The sequence below is a fragment of the Anser cygnoides genome, chromosome 7, assembly GCF_040182565.1.
Source record: "Anser cygnoides isolate HZ-2024a breed goose chromosome 7, Taihu_goose_T2T_genome, whole genome shotgun sequence".
NCBI classification, from domain to species: Eukaryota; Metazoa; Chordata; class Aves; order Anseriformes; family Anatidae; genus Anser; species Anser cygnoides.
Window position 1 is genome coordinate 28,095,435 of NC_089879.1, and position 10,871 is coordinate 28,106,305.

Consider the following 10,871-nt stretch of genomic DNA (forward strand, 5'->3'; position numbering starts at 1 on the left):
TCCAGGCCTATCTCCCAGATCTTAGTACACAGACAAAGGACACCAAACACTGAACCTCCCACTACTGCCTGCAAAAGCCTCTACAAAAGCACCCAAGAGTTCAGGCCAATTGAAGATGAAGAAGAGCCAAGCCTACTTCCTCCTGTTAGAGACTGAAAGTATCTGCAGCTGCCAAAGAGCTTCCTCCATTTGTCTGTAGCCTACTACAGGGAGAAGGATGTTTTCCTGAGCAGAGTCTCTGAAGGCCTAGCTTATTGAAACAGTAGCATAATTTCCTGCAACCCTACAGATTAGTGACTTCAAGCAACCTTAAGGTCAGACGATGTTTGAAGTCAGGCTGTCAGACTGTAGGTAAAAATAACAGAGCAGAAGGGTGATATAATATACAAAGTGATGCCCTAACCCAGCATTTCAGACTTCAGAAGGTAAAAGAGGGCTGGAGTCAAGGAAAGCAGATACTTGTGCATGGGTACCACCTGTGATAACAGCTTGGAAGATCCAAACTGCAAATTGCTTTAAGATCTTCAGTCTCCTATACACATAGCTAATAGCATCCTGGAATAATCATACAGAATGGATACAATCATAGCCAACACCAAGGCATCACAAAAGAGTCCCAAACAGCTTCAGAAGAGCCTTTACAGTAAACAAACAATCAAAACACTGGTTGAGTGTTGCCATTCTTTTGTTTTATATTATTCTGAATAAACTGCTACTTCACATTTGAAGAATGTGTTGGGCTTAATTTTTATCTGGCATCCTACCTGAGTGCTTTGCAGTCTCAGTCCCCTGACAGAATTCACAAAAAGCTTGTCTTTCAAAACAAACGTGGTAGGAGCATCTTTCAGGCTTGTAAGAGACAACAGTACGTTGAGCAACAGCAGTACATGAACCAAGACAGCTGTCAGCCACTGTAACTCACTACAGGCCTAATCCTGCTTTCAGTAAGCATTCACAATGTCACTGCTGAAGATCATCACTATATAATATCACTAAAGAAACATAAAAGCAGTACTTATTCTCTCATGCGATTGATTCCAGTGTGGTAAGAAGCACCTTCCAGAGCTATTTATCACAACTGCTAAACTAGAAAATTCTCTTTTACTCATTAGGGGTCAGCTCAGCAGAGCAGTTACTTTTGTCCCTAGGTGAGGGGGGGGGGGGGAAATGGGAAGCCCTTCTTCCTTTCTTCCCATTTCCCTTCCAGATTTCATGTTGAGGTGAAATCTTGTTGTCCCGATCTAATAGCAAACCAATGCGTTAGTATTCCACCTCGTGAGCTGTATATTAGGTTTAATTTAAATTTTAAGCTCTGTTATGGCAAAAAAAAGACTAGTTTGTGACCTAACTCAAAGAATACTAATTCATCTAAAAAAAATAAAATAAAAAAAAAACCTCTTATATGCATTCTCTCCTTTTTCTGCATAAGTAAGAGTTGCCACAGGGGTAGCCTGAAGCCATATGCCAGCAAGTTACTCTGCTTGTATATTATGAGAATTTTTATCCATCTAATCAATAAGAAATGAGTAGTTACTATGGCAATTTCTACATTACAAGGTAGTTGTGCTGCAGCAGAGTATATTCTAGAAGGATAAATGCACTTACCACTCTTATGTAAATTTTTGCACCTCATACATTGTTGGAATGCATAGGCTTGAGAAAAAAGCAAGAAGAATAAAACTGAATCAGAAGATAACGGTGGTTATAAAGGACAGCCTGAACTGCTTGGGAATTCTGAAGTGCCAGGTTAGAGATTAAGTGCCAGGTTAGAGCAGTCCATTAACATTCAAACAAATCAAGCAATGCTTTCGCAGATCCTTAGCTTGAAAACAAATAATGATACTAAGATTTCACTACCGTATTTCCCTATTTCCCTTTGATTATATTACTCAAAGTTAAAATTGATGGGATTAGAACCTAGTATGAATTGATGGTGCTATATGAGATTAATACCGATATTCCAAAGCACAGCAAATGCACTCTGCAGCATCCAGGACTGATTACAATGGATGTATTCCCTTACAGCACAGTGCTTCGTAACCCTGTAGGAACTGCTGGCACTTGCACACACTGAACAAGGATAAAACTTCACTCTCAAGATACAGAGTGCTATGATAGAAGTACAAGGTTCTTCTAAAGGTTGCAAAGTCATTGATTGTAATCATCTTTATGAAATACACACAGAAATTGCTTATGTCTCATGAAAGCTTTTAATCCAATTCCATTGCATTGCCTTTTGTGGTTTCCCCCACCCCTCTCCAAAGTATTATCTTTTTTCAGATATTAAAACAAGTAAATGAAGACAAACACTGAGAAGAAACCTAAACACTATAGGCAGGCAGCTCCCTTGGAGGTGTCTGACAAGCCAAAGATGGCCTGGCTGTGCACAGAAACTAATTAAGACACACCATAAGTGCAGAAGATGCACCAAGGATTGTAGCACAAACCTGTCAAAAAGATGATCTTGAGAGAAACCTATGTAAGTTAGCAATTGGGAACTTCAGATGCAAGAAACAGATGCACAAATTCAGGAGACTTTAAAACCCTCATTAACTTCGCCTTGAATCCATATACTAATAAGATGGGGCAAAAATTGTGATGCCTTTATTTGAATGGCCAATGATGAGAACTGAAAGCTAATAAGACTAAAGATATTGGGTTCTTCTTCTTAGGGTTCAGAGACGGTTATGTTTTTACTCGTAAGATACCGACTGTAAGGTTGCATTGCAAAGAAACACCAATTCCTACATAGGAAGGTGTCAGCCCTCACTTTAGTGACACAAATTTGGTGCTAAAAACGTTGCAGAGAAAATAATTCAAAAAAGAACAAAAGGAAGTATAACCTACAATAAGTATGCAGGTTCAAAATAGGTCTCAAACAATCCCTTTGAAATTAGAGAAGAAAGAAAATGAGCTTATATCAAAAGATGATAAACTTAGTCAAACCTTTTAAGGCTAGAAAATGACAGTTGTATTTCACAGTCCAAGCAAAAGCTGAGGTAATGTGTACACACGCAAATAGAGAGTTCTAATACTGTACAGAGGATAAACTCTTAAATAGAGGGGCTGTCTAGCAAGCTTGCCCTATGCACACCATTATGAAGGAGCGGATTAAGAGGCTTCTGGAGAAGACACTCAACCTTCACACTGTCTGCAGCCTACGCAGCAGCCAACTTTCAGCTGCTTGAAATTAAGACTGTGTCTGGATACAGTTTCATATGACTCCTAAAAGGACTCACAGTTAAACAAAAATGGAGTTTAAAGAGGCTCTTTAAGATTTTCTCTCAATCACGTCACCTCCAACAATACTCACATCAGATGATTTCAAGTTGATCTGAAGTTTAATCAAGTTGATTAAAAGAAAGAAAAAAAAACCAACACACACATCAATTTTTCCACTGCAGGAAGGAATGAAACACAAGAAGCTGACTGGCCCAGAGACAGTCAACATCATAAAACTAGGTTTGGAAAAGGCTTTATTCTCATTTCTTGGAAGTTTACTGGAGTCCTTAATGCCATAAAGCAATTCCTCAGAAAATAACCAGGCAACACACCAATAACGTAATTCAGAAATTATAGTTATATTTCCCTTCATCAGCTGAATGTAAGAAACATTATCTTTTTAAAATTAATAAGGAACGGAAGACTTTTATAGCAGTGTTTCCTTAACAGAACTATTTCTTCCTGAAAAATTTTACAGCGGTACAGTTTGTTTTAAAGGTCTATTCCACTCAGATTAGAATATTGAAAGGATTTCTTCTAGAACGTCACTCCTAAATGGTTTAATAGGAAATTGGATCTTACCATCTACAAGCGTTTAATAAATAAATCCTTTACTGAACCATAGCACCAGCAAGAGAAATTACTACTCTTCATTCCACCTTCTGCCTTTGTCATGTGAGGGTATTCTCAGCCCCTTACTCCTAGACAACCTTGTTCCAAGGAGCCTGGGGGACAAGTATCCCTTTTTATGTACAGTCATTTCTGAGACACCTCAAGCTATGCAAAGACTGAAAACAGCAGCAAGGGGAGCCCAAACACTGCCTTCTCCTGTGTTTCACAGTTGCTGGGAACACTGTGTAAAGAGAACAACAGAAAATTTAGTTGTTTTGTAAAGGGGAATCCACAGTTGACCTTTCAGGACAGATGCCAGCAGGACTAAATCCCATTAGAAGGGGATACCTCCCTCTTTACCACATTCAAGATATGAACAAGCCCTCCTGAAGCAGACAACTTAGCAGGTGACGGACTACTTCTCTACCTCTCCTTCCTCCTCACTATATGACTGTATATGTTAATGGTTAACATCTCCATCCCTTCTGTTTCTGAGTCTGCCCTGACTCCAGACACAGGAAAACTTTATAAAAATAAAAAAAAAAAGCTCCTGATGTCATAACCACATTACCAACACAGGAGAAGAAAAACCCTTCTTACCACGACAGGATGGTCCGTTTCACTTCTAACATCCACAAGACCAGGAACACAGACACATAAGCACTTGAACTACACTACATCCCTGCTCACAATATTAAGTTCTCACCCTCCCAACCACCCCTTTACCAAGTCCCTCCCTTCCCCTCTTGCCGCTCCTCGGGCTCACCTAATTGCAGTCAGCAGCACCTTGATTCAATTCACTAATCTGGCAGAAACCTAAGAAGCAGAGGTAGGAGAAAGGAGGTACATTGTGTTGTTATATTAACTCACTTGTGTTGCCTAACTGCCTGCTGAATAAGGCAAATAGCCTAATTAGAAAGAGACAGACTAGGAAACTTTTTTGCATTCTTAACTGTTGATCAATTAGGCTTGCATTTAATGGGTCATTACTGACTTGAAGCTCTCTTTTCTCTATCACTGACTCCCACAATATGATAGGAGGCTTATCCAACAATATCTCTGTGCAGTGCACAACACAGAACAAAAGAGCAGAAAGCTCTTCAGATTTGGCTGCACTTGGAAAATTTCCCAGGAAGGATACACTGCAGCAGCAGGGTCTCTCTCCATTTAAAGTGGAACATGTCTATCCAAAATAGCTGCTTGCAAATGGAACAAGAAACTAGGAGAAACTAATGAAAAGCTTGAGTGGAGGACCGACCCATAGAAGATGGACCCTTTACCCAAGTAGAGGACCAAAGAGGGCATCTGCTTTCCCCACTTCCTTCTCCCTTCACAACAAAGAGGATTGTGATCCCAGATGGTAATGACAGTCCAGACATCTTTGGCCTCATCCACTTAGGGCTCTGAATGCACTCAAATATAGCTGGAAAAAAAGAATGATTAACTAGCACTGTCAGAATGGCTTGTGGGAAGAAGGAAAAAAAGATGCATTAAATCACTGCTTTAGAGACAGGTCTGAGACTTGGGAGAATTTTTTAAAAGTGACTTAAGGCCCCCATTTTCCTCTGGCAGCTTTTACAAGATACAAACTTCTTTAGTGTTCCTTTGCTTGCATGACTACCAAGTGATTCCACAAGTTTTCCATTTGTCTATACTCCTACCTTCAGCCACATTGAGAGGGAGACAGAGGTCAGATATGAAGAGCACAAAGCCAGCTGGGCAGCCAGGGTCTCCTAGAATCATCCCAGTCTGTCACGCGATAGTGCCAAAGTAATCTGTTGTGGCCAGTTCCCTATTCCTGCTGCCCTACAGCTACAACCGCATAATCAACAGCCCCTTACATTCAGGTAAACATGAATCTGCCTGCAGATCGATGATAAATTCTCTTCTGACAGTAATGAATTATATAAAGGACACGATGTTGTGCCTGTCAGCCTCCAACTTCTCTGGTTTTGACAGAGTTTGATCTTATAATTATCTTGCTATCCAGCATCACTCTGCTGTGCTTCACGCTGGATCTTCCAGTCTGCTAACAAGGAACCAGGGGGACTGTGAGACCTGCATGTTTGGCTGCAGGGCTCTCCTCCAGGCTCCCTCCCTTTTTGTCACCTGGGTTTGCAGAACAAGTTCTATCTGCTGGTATGGAGGAGATGCCAGTATCACTGTGTACAGCACTTTGACAAGCATTTACACTGACAAGCTTGTAACAGATTGGTAGATTGCTTGCATAATGCTAAGGAAAAGGAAAGACAGCAATTTTTTTTTTTTTTATTTGTGCTTTAGATTTGCTTAACACGGGGGGTCTAGCTCTAAACTTGGGCTTCTATGATACCAGCACCAGCTGTCACACTGCAGACTGCATGTGTTAGACCAAGTGTTAAATCTTGGTTCAGTATATTGCAAGACAAAGCAATTTTGTTACATTAAGTTCAGTAAGAGACAGATCCCTTTCTTGAAAGTCACATGCAAGAACAAATTCAGCAAAGAAACTGCAACCTCCAAGCGAGGAGTGGTCTGTTTGCAGAGATGAAACAGCTTCAGGGCATTCCAGAGTTCTGGTACTGGAGGGCAGAGGGGCCTTTTACAGCTCACATACAACTTTACTGGTTACACCTTCCTCAAATTCGTTACAACAAGCAAATTGTAACTCCTCAAACTAGCCCACAACCATGGCAATTTCATCTATCATTCCATGCAACACTCCTTTATTTGTTAAAGTTGGATGTGAAAGATTTATGCAATATCTAAGATGACTCATTAATTATTTTCCAAAGGTTCCCAACATTAGTTTTCTGAGAAAAAGAACCTGTGAACTATCTTCACCTCAGTGAACTGATATAAAAAGCACCGGAGTTATTAGTAAAAGGAGCAAAGTGTCATAAGAATATAGAACATGAGATTTTGCCAACAATCATACCATTTGCACCTAAAAACTATGCAACATAATGCAGCTCAATTTATCACACACATATAAATGTGGCTAATCACATATTAGTCCGTCCACAAGGACAAAATTACCTATGATTAATATTAACACAGATGAAAGTGAAAAAATGATTTATAGTGCAATGAGTACACACAGCTCTAGCTGCCTAGAAAGTGAGGACAACAAGGAAAATAGAACCATTTCTTATTCTCAGCAAGGCTGAAAGCTCAGCAAGCTTTGCACACACAGGAGGAAATGATTTTGCCAAAAGATGAATCATTGAATATTTTGCCCCCTGACAGACGGTTATTTGGTTTGATATATTTCCATGATCTCTAGGGAACTGCACAGAAACAGAGGTGCAGATAAAGACAGACAGAACAATAGTGACATCAGATGTCCTGAGGTACTGATAATGTCACAAAGCAACTACATCTAATGGCACTTTACTTAGTGAAGATACATACAGTTCAGAAGTAGAAAGCAGGAGATGTCTATGAAAAAGGCCAAAAAGCTGTGACAGATTATACCATCTGAGGGTGTGGCCCAATATACAGCCATGCCTTCATCAAAGACTTCAGCTGAAGACTGCAAGTTGCATTTCCTGGAGGAAGATAGTTCAGGTAGAAGGACAAAGATAAATGGTAATAAAGGCCTAAATCTTCCTGAACACACAACAGCATCAATATGGGACATTGCCATAAACAAAGTCAGTATCCCTAGCTAGTCTTGAGCTTTGATGCTGGGGATATCAGTAACTACCTTAGGCTCTGTGATTAAACCATTATGCCTTTCCTACTGGTAGGGATTAAGGAGGAAAGAAGGTTCCCTGTCTCCTCGTTATAATACACAGAGAGTATAATTTGATGCTGCATATACTAATCACATAAGATAGCCTTAGGAAGGAACCACAGATCCATGACAAGTTCTTGTTAAGTTACACATAAGGCTTGGTTCAGCAGGCTTTTTCTATTCTGAGCTGCAGTGAACCAGTGAACTTTGCCAAAGTGTCTGGAGAATAGAGCTCACGCCTCTGAGTTGCACATTCGTAAGTGTAGATCCAAAGAGAGATGACTAAGATGGGCTGAGTTTTGTACCAAGATCAAAATTTGTTCAAGCAGGAACTAGCAATGAGGACTGATGACTGTAGCAATGCAAGACTTCTTCTTTCCAAGACCTGGAATAGACAGAACTGTCCTAAAGCAGCTGAGCTGGGTACGTCATTTTCCAGTACTCTTACAGTGAAATGGACTGTCTCTCTAGAGAAACTGAGCATGTAGATTGAGTACCAGCCAACAGTATATATTTATAAGCAACAGCCTGATTCAGCCAAAGAATTCTTTTTGGATATTTTTGTTGTTTGAATGAGGAGAAGAGAAGCTACTGGCAGCCTGCCATTGTAACGGGATATCTTGGCAGGAAAATGCTTTGTGTTATATCACTACCATATGGTGGTGGAAAAGATTTTTTTTTCTATTAAGTTCCTGTAATAGTCCATTCCCATTTTTAACACAGCCTTTCTGCATAAGAAGAACAAGTTTGCTTCTCAGTCCTATCACAAGAGCTGTACTACACTTTCATAGCTAATAATGGTAAATATTAGAAATGTTACAGTTTCAGAGGTACAATTACCTCTTCCATTATGGAAAGGTAAATGAGCACCCAGATGGAATGTAGGTTCTTTGAAGAGCTAACCCTGGTTTCCAATAGGAAGGCATTCCTTTTGTGTTTCCCCCACACACACACTGGATGAAAATAATGCCCAAATTGTGTTCAATCAAATGAGATCTGGCATTCTTCGAGGACTGTGAGAACAGGAAGATGTGTGGGAAGCTGTCGCTTGCATTTTTCTTTTCACCAATGCATCTCCATTCCAGGAATAGCAGCAATAAATAGGTTCCTTCAAATGTCTTTCTATTGCTAGGGGAAACCCAAAGCAAGGGGATGATATAGGAAATTGAGTTTTTCACATATTCTTAGGACAAGCTCCTACTCTGGCCCAAAAGAATTTATTTCTCTACATGTCTAGGAAACAGTAGATACCAACATCAGCGAATTCAAATCTTTCAGATTTGGAAGTGTGCCAGCTATGACTTTCCTGTTGGGTTAAGTCCATTATCAGTATGAGGTTACAAATGAGTTTTTGGCATACGTACACTCCCCAGAACCCAGTACCAATCACATGCTACTATGCTGCTCATGTTTCCAACTTTCACAGTCTTCTATCTTTGCAAAACAAAAAAATAATAAGGATGCACAGAATTTGTTTTCCATAAACAATAATCCAAACATTATCACAACCATCTCTTCACTCACCTTTCTTTGCCAAGAAAGCTTAAATAATAGGTAAGACACATACACTTATCTGCTAAACCTTCTTCAGCACAGCAAATAAACTACTGTTAAGGTTCCTGAGACTGATCTTTGCAGGATCCTGTTCCAGAAGACACAATACCTCTGGAGTTTGCTCTTGCTCAGACAACTCAGTCTGTACTCTCAAGAGGCTATAAAGCAATGGCTGGGTACCTGGATTCTACTTCTTCACTGAAGAGCTCTTCAGTCTACTGCAGCTACCCTGAAGTACAATAATAAATTAAATAACACCCTTGAATACTTGCAGACACTCAAATATGAACACCTGTGTGGTTAAACAGGCAGGATGGTTCCTGGCATGTTTCTGGCCCATGCAAAACAGTATTCGCCTGTACAGTCCCAAGGTGTGTGTCAAAGTTACGATGACCCAGGTTCCCTCCAGCCAGCAGTACCTATGTATGTGGAGGCCCAGATAGTTTCCAAGCATAATCACAGACTGTTCTGTGCCAATAAGCCTCAAGGCCTTGATGCTTTCACAATTTCTATCAGGTTTAATTTAGCAGGAAATATGTAGGCTAAGCAATTCCCACTGATTTTAGCCATGGACTAATGTCAAGAACTAATTTCACTCTGCAAGTGAAAGGAACAGAGAGTCTGACCTGCCTTTAAATTTGCCCCAGTTCCTTCATGATCTTGTTGCCTACAATAGATGCCTACGAAAAGCAGATAATGACAAAAGTACTGGACTCTGGCATGAAAATCCACAGGGAGGAGTTTGTGAGAAATTGGTAGAAAATTCAGCTGCTGTGACTTGTGTGATGGCAGCATTGAAGTTTCTGCACGCACTCCCAGAGCAGAAATATTATCAGGACAGGTACAAATATGAAACTATTTCAACAAATGGTCCATAACTTGCCTACATGTTAGAATTCAATTTTCTCTACTTTCATATACCTTTATTACACTTCTTGGAACATAACAACCTAAGAGGCTTCTCTTTACAGCATGCAGCACATGAATGTTATAACAGAGTCTTTACAGCAAAATATCTTCAAGAATTATTTACATTAGTATCTGCTCTTTTGAGAAATTTAGACTAACCATTTCTCTAGGGATTTTCCTCCTAAAACATGTCCGTGTCCCTTGATAAAGCCCTTCACACTTTAGCCAGAGAAACCACATTTTGCTCACATGATGTATTTCTGACTGACAGCATAGTTTGCAGCCTTTAAAAATATTCATATGTAGTAGTCAAAACATAGCATGCTTGCAGCCCCTTGGAATCTTAATTCCAAGACTGTCTACATTTCTGTCAAAACTTACACAGTAAGCAGTAATCAGAAGATCTACTGTGAGAAAGTGTAAGTTTTGCAGGATCCAGTGAGACAAAAGAAAAGGGGTTTATTTTCTACTTCTCCTGAACAGAACTGTGAACAAACATCTGTAAAGAAACAAATCTGAATTGGTTGTTGTATAGCTCAATGGAGAGCAAATACTGTCTGATAAAAAAAATGAGAGATGAAACAAAGACTTGACTGTTATTTACAGCTGTTAATATGGAAATTATGAAAATAAGTAAACGCCTGTAAAAAGACATTAATAGAATTCACCCAGCAGATTTACAATTTGAATTTGATTCTGTCATTTTTATTCTATACAATCCAACAGAGCTCAGGCTGCCTAAAAAGCATCATTATTACAATAATATGGAAGTCTACTAAGGCTAATCACAAATCTTAACTTTGCCAGTGAATGGCATACCAACAGCAAATAGGCCTACAACACAGACTTCCTACCT